Source organism: Orycteropus afer, unplaced genomic scaffold, assembly GCF_000298275.1.
Source record: "Orycteropus afer afer isolate SDZICR_OR568_19922 unplaced genomic scaffold, OryAfe1.0 scaffold00410, whole genome shotgun sequence".
Classification (NCBI taxonomy): domain Eukaryota; kingdom Metazoa; phylum Chordata; class Mammalia; order Tubulidentata; family Orycteropodidae; genus Orycteropus; species Orycteropus afer.
This window is the reverse complement of record NW_006921997.1, coordinates 780,686-790,405: the sequence shown is the minus strand read 5'-3', so window position 1 is coordinate 790,405 and position 9,720 is coordinate 780,686.

The following is a 9,720-nucleotide window of genomic DNA, read 5'->3' as shown; positions in this document are numbered from 1 at the left end:
ATCTTTATATGTAAGTATAATGTAATCTTTACATATAATAATCTATAAACTTACTTTTTATAAATTAATATAAATAATATTACATGGGAAGAAACTGTGAAAACTTGACCACCAGAAAATTTGCAAGAAATTTTAAAGTTTTACGAGAAGGCATATCTCTTATCTTCTTGATGACAATAATAGCTGATTATTATTTGATTTAACATTTCTGTGGAAAATAGTGTCATTTTGCTTCTTTCTGCATTATCTTTCTCAGTTTTTTGTTTTTTTTTTTCATTCTAATCATGTTAAACAGGCCCTAGTTAGAAAAATACTGTACTAGAAATGCATTAGCTAAATTCTGGGCAGCCTGCAACACTGAAGACAGCTGAGCAATGTGGTCTTGGTTGAAACAGAGTAATTCTGGAGGTGCAGAAAGCAGGGACTAATGGAGAGCTTCCTCAAAGTGCTGCTATGAGAGCAACTCAGCGTTGACTTTTCTCTGGAAAAAGTGTTGATTGACCTTGCTGTGTCAGGAGGGCCACAATTTTGCCAAGACTTCATGGTGTTTAGGGGAGAGGTGTTTTCCAAAATAAACAATAGATGGGAAAAAGGAAGCTACCCAAACAAAACCAGACATCAACCTCACTTGTTGTTGTTGTTGTTATGTGCCCTTGAGACGGACCCGACCCATAGCGAATCCTCCTTGGGTTTCTGAGGCGATATCACCACGGAAGTAGATTGCCCCATCTTCCTTCCAAGGAGTAGCTGGTGGATTTGAACCTCCAGCCTTCTGGTTAGCAGTCAAGTGCCTTGGCACTATGCTACCAGAGCTCCTTCAACCTCACTAGTGAGGAAAAATATATCTCCATATATATATATATATATTTTTTTTTAATTAGGATTTGGGTGAAGATTTACAGAGTAAATTCACTTTTCATACAGCAGTTCACATATACTTTGTCTCATGTCACTGACCAAAATTTACAATGCAGCAGCTCCCCTCCCACTTCCTCCCCATAGTTACCTCCTCCCAGTGTCCATCCCTTCATACTCCTCTGCACCCTGAGCTATCTCCCTGTGCATAAGCAGCCCTTCCTTCTCCCATGATTGTTCTCTCCAGGGCGTGTGTCTACTTGAGGTAAATGTTTAACTCACATGCCTGTACTTTGTTTGGCTGGAAACCACAGGTGTGGGTTCAATTCCAGACCTGAAGGGCAGCTAGGGGCCATAGTCTCAGTGGTTACACCAGGCTCTATTGGACCAGCAAACCTGGTCCCCACCTTCTTTTTTTTTTTTTGCCTCCAAATGATTTTGAGTTTTGTTCCACATTGTTCTCCCTCTTTATGTAGGATCTCCTACATCCCTTCCAAGTGGATGGCAGTGGTAGCTGGGCACCATCTAGTTCTTCTGGTCTCATAGTTATATAGGTTGCAGATCAGATGGTGTACCAGTCACTAGGACTGATTGTTTCCATTAATTTTGGTTTTCTTCTTTCTTCTTGACAAGGAGAGACCCGTTGTTGCATCTAGATGGCAGCTTCCTAGCTTTTAAGGTCCCAGTCGCTACTCGCCAAAGTAGTAGGTGGAACAATGTTTTGTATAGTATGTTATGCCAATTGAGTTTGATGTCCCCTGCGACTATGGTCCCAAGCCCGCAGGATCAACTACTCGGTCCCTCTGGGTAGCTGGCTGTGACCAAGTAATGACCATAACCTTGCCCCTTGTCAGCTCTACTATACACCTGGGAATTCTGATCATTCACATCTCCATATATTTTTATGTTATTGATACTTCTCTCTCAGTGACTTCTTCTTCTTTTCATGCTTTTGACTTTCTCAACTATGTTTATCATTTTCTTATTGAGTTATAATACCTCTTTATATATTAAGAACATATACCCCATATTTTCATATTTGTTCTAAGTCTCTTTTCATCTACTTTGATTTTAATTTTGGATATGATATAGATTGGAGCAAGATTCATTAACAACCCATGACATGCAGATGACATGATCTTGCTTCCTGAAAGTGAAGAGGACTTAAAGCACTTACTGATGAAGATTAAAGACTACAACCTTCAGCATGGATTATGTCTCAACATAAAGAAAGCGAAAATCCTCACAACTTGACCAATAAGTAACATCATGACAAAAGGAGAAAAAATTGAAGCTGTCAAGTATTTCATTTTACTTGGATCCACAATCAACTTCCATTGAAGCTGTGATCAAGAAATAAACGACATACTGCATTTGGCAAATCTGCTGCAAAAGACCTCTTTAAATGGTTAAAAAGCAAAGATGTCACTTTGAGGACTAAGAGGTGCCAGACCCAAGCCATGGTATTTTCAATCACCTCATATGCATGTGGTTCAAACCCACCAGCCACTCCTTGGAAGGAAGGTTGGGTAATCTACTTCCGTAGTGATACCATCTTGGATACCCAAGGAGGGGGTCTCTCTGAGTCAGATCTGACTCTATGGCAGTGGTTTTTTTGGTTCACATGCATACAAAAAGTAGACATCAATAAGGAAGGCTACAGAGAGTTAATGCCTTTGAATTATGGTGTTGGTGAAGAATAGTAAATAGACCATCAAACACTAGAAGAGCAAACATTCTGTCTTGGAAGAAGTACAGTCAGAATGCTCCTTAGAAGAGAGGATGTTGAGACTTATTTTCACATAACTTTAGACAGGTTATCAGGAGCGACCAGGCCCAGGAGAAGGACATCATGCTTGTTAAAGTAGAGCTCAGTGAAAAAGAGGAAGGCCCTCAACGAGATGGATTGATACAGTGGCTGCAACAACGAGTTCAAACATAGCAACAATTTGGAGGATGGTGCAGGACTGGGTAGCGTTTGGTTCTGTTGTACATGGAATTGCTATGTTAGAACAGATTCAACAACACCTAACAAACACAACCTGGGGAGCTTTTTTGTAAACGTTTTTACTTTTTATGTATTCAAGTGAGTCAGCCATTTGATTTATCCTCTCTGCATTTGCTACTGTGTTTATAATATTATTCCTAGCTCACTGATCTATTTAAATTTATTATCATAACTACTGTCTTTGCTGTTTTATCTTCTTATTTATATGTGATTCTTGTACTAAGTTTCTTACATTTTCCTTTGAAAATATACACTGTACTTTCTTTGCTGCTAGACCTTCTATTTTATATTCTAATTTCACCAGCTGGCTTCTTGTCAGTTCTCCTATCCAGAAGCTGTCACTTCATACCCAAATGTCATAATCACAACTTCAATGTCCTATTTTTCTATTTTTGGACATTTGTATGGCATCTTGATGGACTTTCCAAGTCCTCAGAGTTTGGGAGATATCCCACGAACCTAAAACTCTATTAGAAACACTAATATATCCTTCTCACTAATGCCTTCTAGCTGATTTTCATTCTGTTGACTTCCTTTAAGTATTTGTTCTGATTTCCCTGCCCCAGCCCTGCCTGCATGCCAGGAGGTAAGGGACAATGGTGAAGAGCCCAAACACTGGAGAAAAGTTACACCCTTAGGGCACCATAAGTAAGGATCCACATGTGTGCTTTCGGAGAACACCATGCCCAGACTTTTGATGTCTGAATATCAAATGGATTTTAAATAATTAAACATGTTCTAAGTGACAAGTCTTAGAAAAAACTCTCATTTTAACATCTTAGTAAGGAAATCTTCAAATGCATACAAAAATAAGGAAAATATTTTAATGAACTTCTCAAATGTTCATCTTTAATTTCAAAAATTAACAATGTTTTGGGAGTACTTCTTAAAGGAGTCAAAATAGAATAATTGACAATTACTATTTCTCTTAGGAGGAGCTCTGGTAGCATACTGCCTAAGGCACTTGACTGCTAACCAGAAGGCTGGCGGTTCAAACCCACCAGGCACTCCTCGGAAGGAAGGTTGGGCAATCCTACTTCTGTAGTGATACTGCCTCAGAAACCCAAGGAGGGGTCTCTATGAGTTGGGGCCAACTCGACAGCACATAACAACAACAACATTTCTCTTAGGAGTACTCACAACAGTACACTTGTAAAGGACCTCAAAGTCTGCTCATACAGCTAAAAGCTTCAACATAATTCCTCCTTCATTCATCAATATCTATTGAATTCTGTGAAGGAGAAAAGGTAAAGGAGATATCCATTCATCTGGATCTCATGGTGATTCTTAAATGCAGAAAAGGATGTAAAAATACTTTAAAAAAACTGGGTTCAAATTTCCATGGTTCTGCCATTTTCTAGTAGTGTGTCCTTAGGTAAGTTAAAATTATGACCCTAATTTTTTCCTATCTAAAAGAAAATGAGAATTAATAACGCCTACTTCTTAAGGTTTATAAGAACCAAAGGAGATCTGTATTTCTATGTACAGCACAATACCTCATTGTGATATTTACAAAACACAAGCTTCTCGCCTCCAAAGGAAATTAGATTCCTAATAATCCATCTGGCTAATTATAAGCTGTTTTGGTTCTCCAGTGCTGCTTTAACAGAAAATGCCACAAGTGGGTGGCTTTAACAGACAGGGATTTATTCTCTCACAGTTTAGGAGGCAAAAAGTCTGAGTTCAAAGTCCTAGCTCTAGGCACTGGGTGAAGGCCCCTCAGCCTTGGGCTTCACTCTTCTTGCTCCTGGCCCACTGAAGCTGGAGGATTCTCTTAACTCAGTCAGGTGCTGGCTGCTGAGGCTGATAAACCCAAAGTCAACAAGTAAAATGGCACAGTTCCAAGATTATCAAGCAACACGGCAGGCCACTAGTTCAAGTCCAGAAACAGTCTCAAGATCAGCAGACAACATGGCAGGCCACTGAGATGGAGACTTGGCCAAAGCAAGTAGTTACTGGGATCTTTAAGCTTGCAAGCAGCCATCTAGATGCAATGATGGGTCTCTCTTCATCCAGAGCAAAGAAGAATGAAAAAAAACCAAAGATTCATGGACATAATTAGTCCTGGTGACTAGTACACCATGCGATCCGCAGCCTATACGACTATGAGACCAGAAGAACTAGATGGTGCCCGGCTACCACTGTCAACCACTCAGAGGGGGATCTATGTAGGAGGTCCTGGATAGAGAGGGAGAACAATGTGGAACAAAACTCAAAATCATTTGGGGGAAAAAAGGGGGGAGGACCAGGTTTGCTGGTCCAATAGAACTTGGTGGAACCACTGAGTCTATGGACCCTAGCTGCCCTTCAGGTCTGGAATTGAACTCACACCTGTGGTTTCTAGCCAAACAAAAGACAGGCATATGAGTTGAACATTTACCTGAGGTAGATACAGTCCTTAGAGAGAACAATCATGGGAGAAAGAAAGGGTGTTTATGCACAGGGAGACAGCTCAGGGGGCAGGAGTGCATAGAGGGAAGGACACAGGGAAGAGGTAACTATCAGGAGGAAGTGGGAGGGGAGCTTTTGCATTGGGGTAAATTGTAGTCAATGTCATGAGACAATGTGTATGTGAGCTGCTGTACAGAAAGCGAATTTGCTCTGTAAATTTTCACCCAAATCACAATTTAAAAAAAAAGAGAGAAAAGAAAGAAAAACAACATACCAATTCAACACTTTCTACATGTACAACTCAATGACATTGATTAAATTCCTTGAGTTGTAGCACTATTCTCAAAAAAAAAAAAGACTTGGCCAAAGGCAGGATCCAGATGTGCCAAAAAGCTCAAGACCTTTCTCAAAGCATCTTCTTACATACTGGATTCCATCATGGAGATGATTACTACATCTAGCTGCCAGCCACTCAAAACCAGGCCCAGCCAAGTTGACACATAAGTTCAAACCCACCCACCACTCCTCAGAAGGAAGGTTGGGCAATCTACTTCCATAGTGATACTGCCTCAGAAACCCAAGGAGGGGTCACTATGAGTTGGGTCTGACTCGACGGCACATAATAATTAACAAGAAACAGCCACATAAGCTTAGATACATGGGTAATAACATAAATCAAACTTCTTTTGGGGAAAATAATGTTTTTTATTGTAATTTGGGTGAAGGTTTAAAAACAAAATTAGTTTTCCATTCAACAATTCATATACATTTTCTTTGATGCCTTTTATCACAACTCCCGCAATGTAACATCACTCTTCCCAGTTCCTGTGTTTTGAAATTTTTAATTTTTCTTTTTAATAAAAGTTCTGAGTCTGATGCCAAGTTCAGAGTGCAAATTATTAAATCAAACTTGACAATACAGGAGTCAGGTTCCAAACCAAGCAGCATAGGGCAGCAAACGAATGGTTTTCACAGAAGAGACTGGGGGCATCTTTTCTGGCCCAGTTCTGAAGAAAAGCAAGCAATGCAGAGTATATTTGCTGTGTTTAAAAAAAATAAATAAACCAAACAACCTTTTTTAAAAAAATTTAAAAACCTAAAGTTTCTATCAATCTGTTGGAATATCCAAAACATTTAATATTATAGTTTTACAGACTCCATGACATGAAACAAAATGTTTTGTATGGTACATATTAAATCCTTAAAAACAAAACACAAAATTTTGTGTATGTTGCAGTTCCAACTATATAAAATATTCATTTGTGAGGATAAAGAGTCAACAAGGCCAGAAGAAAACAAAACTGCTGGTGTGTTAAGATGGTGGAATTGTTTTTTTCTCTCTTTTCCAACATCTTTTAAGTTATAAAACTGTGCAATAAATAAAAAGTGAAGATCAGAGAATCTGTGGGCATGAAGGAAGGCTATACAAGATCACTGTCTGCCAGAAAGTTACAAGCCTCGTAAGAGGATTGGGTGAAGAGAGAGCCCTCAGCAAATATGTATCAGGGCCAGGAAGAGAGAACAAAACCTTGAAAAAAAAAGTCCTGTGGTAGGTAGAGACGGAGGAGAGATTGTTGTTGGAGGCTGGCTGACGGTGGTGTTTGGCAACAACTTTCTGGAATACTAGAGTAGGATGGTCCATAGTTGATCGAGATTTTGACCAAGATTTTGATTTATCCAACTGTGGTGCAGACATCTTATTTCTTAGCTTCCCTCACTCCTAAAGTTAGGACTCAGAACTCCATCACCAGAGGAAACAACGGTCAACAGATATTACTGAGGCTTCCATGAGGAACGAAACAAGGAGGTTTCTATCACACATGCAATGGCACACAACTACACAAGGCTTTTTCTTTCTATTGATTTATTAACTTTTTATTGTGATTTGGGTGAAAATTTAGGAGCTCTGGTGGCATAGTGCCTAAGGCATTTGACTGCTAACCAGAAGGCTAACCTTGGAAGGAGGGTTGGGCAATCTACTTCCGGAGTGATACGGCCTCACAAACTCAAGGAGGGGTTGTTATGCGTTGGATCCAACTTGATGGCAGTGGGTTTTTGGGGTGAAAGTTTACAGAGCAAGCCCGTTTTCTATTCAATAATTCATGCACATTTTGTTTCATGTCATTGATTGCAATCTCCTCAATGTAGCATCTCTCAAGCCGTTTCCTTCCTTCTGTTTCAAGTTTCCACTCCTGCTTCTTTCCTCTTTTCTTGCTTTCTGGAACTTTGCCCTTGGGCAAATCTGCCCTTTTGAACTCAGGTGTTCAATTGTTCCGAGACTTGTGTACCTTCCTAGTGTTCACCTTGTAAACCGTCTCTTTTTGGCTGCAAATTGAGCCACAGGAGTCCAGGTCATGTGGGGGTTCCACCAGCATGAGTCTGCTTTTTAAGTTAGTCTAGAGTGTTCCTTAAGGGGCCCTGGTGGCACAGTGGTTAAGCCCCCAGCAGCTAACTGAAAGGTCAGCAGTTCAAAGTGAGCAGCCACTCCAGAGGAGAGATATGTGGCAGTCTTCTTCTGTAAAGATTGTTGTTAGGTGCCATGGAGTCAGTACCGACTCATAGCAACTTCATGTACAACAGAATGAAATATTGCCTGGTCCTGCACTGTCCTCACAATCATTGCTAGGCCCATGGTTGCAGCCACTGTGGCAATTCATTTCCTTGAGGGCCTTCCCCTTTTTTGCTGACCCTCTGCTTTACCAAGCATGATACCCTTCTCCAGGGATTGGTCCTTCTGATAACATGACCGAAGCACAAGACATGAAGTCTGGCCATGCTTGCTTCTTAGCAGCATTCTGGCTAGATTTGTTCATTCAAGACAGATTTGTTCATTCTTTTAGCAGTCCATGGTACATTCAATATTCTTAGTCAACACTACAATTCACATGCATCAATTCATCTGCAGTCTTCCTTATTCATTGTCCAGCTCTCACACGCATTATGAAGCTATTGAAAATACCATTGCTTGGGTCAGATGCAGCTTAGTCTTCAAAGTGACATCTTTGCTCTTTAACACTTTAATGAAGTCTTTTGCAGCACATTTGCCCATTGCAATATTTCCTTTGATTTTTTGACTACTGCTTCTTTGTGTGTTAATTGTTTATCCAAGTAAAGTGAAATGCTTGACAACTTCAGTCTTTTCTCAATTTATCATGATGCTGTTTATTGGTCCAGTTGTGAGGATTTTTGTTTTCTTTATGTTGAAGTGTATTTCATAGTCATGGCTGTAGTCTTTGAACTTTATCAGTAAGTGCTTCAAATCTTCTTCACTTAGAGCAAGTAATGTTGTATCATGTGCATATCACAGGTTGTTAATGAGTCTTCCTCCAATCCTGATGTCACATTCTTCTTCATATAGTCCAGTTTCTTGGATTATTTGTTCAGCATACAGATTGAATAAGTATGGTGAAAGGATACAAGCCTCATGCACTCCTTTCCTGATTTTAAACCACACAGTATCCCCTTGTTCTGTTCAAACAACTGCCTCTTCGTCTGCATACAGATTCCTCATGAGCACACTTAAGTTTCCTGGAATCTCCATTCTTCACAATGTTATCCATATCCATATAGTATCAATTTGTTATGCCACACAATCAAATGCCTTTGCATAGTCAATAAAATGCAGGTAAACATCTTTCTGGTATTCTTTGCTTTCAACCAAGATCCATGTGACTTGAGCAATGATCTCTCTCATTCTACACCTTCTTCCAAATTCAGCTTGAATTTTTGGCAGTTCCCTGTCAATGTATTGCTGCCACTGTTCTTGAATTGTTGTTGTTGTTAAGTTCTGTCAAGTCAGCTCCAATGTACAGCAACTCTATGTCTAACAGAACGAAGCACTGCCTGGTCCTGTTCCATCCTCACAATCCTGCTAGGATTGAGCCCATTGTTGCAGCAAAATTTTACTTACGTGTGAAATTAATGATATTGTTTGATAATTTCCACTTTCTGTTGGAGCACCTTACATTGAAATAGGCACAGATATGGATAGCTCCCAGTTGGTTGACCAGGTAGCTGTTTTCCAAATTTTTTGGCCCAAATGAGTGAGCACCTCCACTTAGTAAAAAAGATTACCACCTTTAAGGGGCAATTCTACTCTGTCCTACAAATTTGTTATGAGTCAGAATTCAGTGGAAAGCAACATGTTTGGTTAGAATAATCCTTAGAAGTGAGGATAGTGAGATTTTCTTGCTTACTTTGGACACATCAGAAAGTAAGACCAGATGCTAGGAAAGGATATCATGTTTGGTAAAGTAGGCGGTCAGTGGAAACGAGGGAAATGTTCAATAATATGGATTGACACAACAGTCTCAACACTGGGCTCAAGCATATCATGGCCTTGGTGCAGAACCAGGCAATGTTTAGTTCTGTTATACATAGAGTCACATGATTCAGAGCCAACTTGACAGCAACTTACAACAACAACATAGCTTTACTAATAAACAGGAGTTTTCATGTCTTCATGT